Genomic DNA, 2,177 nt, shown 5'->3' on the forward strand with positions numbered 1-2,177 from the left:
TATCTCTCTGGGGCCCAGGCTCTGTGTCTTTGTCTGGATTGGCAAGCGGTGATGATCTGAGACCAGAGTGGAACTGGGCTTCTAGCTTACCTGCAACTGACCTGTCACTGAAGTGAAGATAGACAATTCAAGGTCCATCAGGGTGGTGGATTGACTTCAGTTTTGTCCGGTATTAGAGCCAGACTATCTCCCTCTAAGTATCTGCTCTGCTTTGAGAAAAGAGATGCACACTTTCCTAAGTCCTTGGAGGTCTCATTTGTTGCTTGTGTCAGGTTATGAAGTTTCTGCTACCCTCAACTATTCAGTTAAGGCTCTGTTGGAGGTGGTGGGATCTGCAGGAGCCTCAGCTGCCAGCACTTTGGACTGACATCATATCTATTGAGGCTTTGAACAGTGGGAATGTGGTCTTATGTGCCACCTTCTTGCCTACTCTACAGGATGAGAAACACGCTATGACCAATCACCATCCTTATGAGTTAGAATATCCATACGCAAGAAGATAGTACAGGAAAGAAGAAGGATGAAATACAAGAAGAAGTGAATAGCTACATAAAGACTTACAGTTCATGGTCCCAGGGTTCCGTGCAAGGCTGACTCTTCATGAACTGGCTACACCTGTATATCTCCTTCCTTTAGCAAGGACAGATTTGGAGGTAGCTCAGATGGGGCCCAGGCTCACATTTGCAGCTTTTCTCAGTCCAGTTCTCATCTCCCAGAGGGCAGAGCTCAGGAGGTCTGGTCCTGGTGTCAATAATGTGCTTTGAAAGCTTAGCCCAGATAAGGTTCCCACCTGTTCAAAGGCCCAGTGCAGATCAAAAGTCTTTGATAAAATTTGTTGGCTGGTATTCCCATCCCATAGCTTCCACTCGTTTTGGATTTTCCAAAACTAAGAGCTAAAAGTAATTTGGAAATGCTTTTCTACCCTTTTGGCTTTTGTGCTGTGTAGCCCATGTTGTGCCACACCACCGGCTTAATTTGCTTCCCACTAGTAAACCTCTGAATTTTTGATTAGAAGGGAAAGATGAGATGACTGAAAAACCTACGCTTAAAAAGTTAAAAAAACCCCCAAACAACAAAAAACTTTCTAGGCTTTGCAAGCAGCAACTGCATTGCTTTATGGCTTCATTTCAGCCTCAGTTGCTTCCTCCCACTTCTACCTCTCAGCAAATATTTGATATAGCAGCAGAAGATACCTGGAGGGTGGATTACATGAAGTGTCTCTGTATTTGGTCTCTGGTTGGAATCCAGACCTGGTTAGTAATTATAGGATAAATGAAGTCCATTGAGCGACCTGTGCAAGATAAACTGTTGCGCTGTCACAGCACTAAGTTATTTCTGTGGGAAGAAGTGGAGGAAGAGCACTGAAAAGTGTCTTAAATTCCTCTTGTCAAACTTTTAATAAGCCCTAATGTGGGTGTGACAAAGTGTTAGATTTAACTTCTTCCACAGTTAAGAAAGTTTATGTCCTATTTACCAGTCTGGTATTGAAGGTATTTGAAAATGACCTGGTAACTCTTTCTTGGAGCAGGGAGGGAGGTTGCTGAGGTCTTCAGGAAGGTCTTGCACTGAAACCCCAGAAGAAAGGAACTGTCACATCTGGTAAGTGGTGTGCACGGTTTGTTTAACCCTTCCGAATATTGCAGCTCAAAATGAAGGCAGTTTCTTTTCAGTAGCTGTTCCATGTTAAATTATGTTTAAAATATTGGTGTCTGAGGCATGATGTTTTATATTCTTTTCCTGGTTTTTGTTGTCATTGACTATTACAAATCCCGAGAAAGCCATAGTATCTTATATTTAACCAATACAATAAACAGCCAAACTTCTAAGAACAAAAAACCTTCTTCAGGTCTGAAGTATTTTGCCTCTATATCTGATGAAGCAAAGTGTGTCTGCTTTGTCATAGAGGATAATAAAAGATATTACCACCTGCTACAAATAGTGCTGTCCTTGTAGCCTTGATGAGCACTGATTCCTCTACAATTTTAACTAACTTTAGATGTTACTGAAAATTGTATAAATATCCAACTTGGTCATAGACGTTTACTACAGTTTCACTTTCAAATCTGAGGATGTCAAACAGAATTGATTGAACCAACTGAAAAATTGGTTTCTGTGATCAGCTTTTGATTTGCCGTCTCTCTGTTTCATCTAATGCCTCCTTATTTCTTGTGTCACAT

Source organism: Phaethon lepturus, unplaced genomic scaffold (assembly GCF_000687285.1).
Source record: "Phaethon lepturus isolate BGI_N335 unplaced genomic scaffold, ASM68728v1 scaffold9902, whole genome shotgun sequence".
Lineage (NCBI taxonomy): Eukaryota > Metazoa > Chordata > Aves > Phaethontiformes > Phaethontidae > Phaethon > Phaethon lepturus.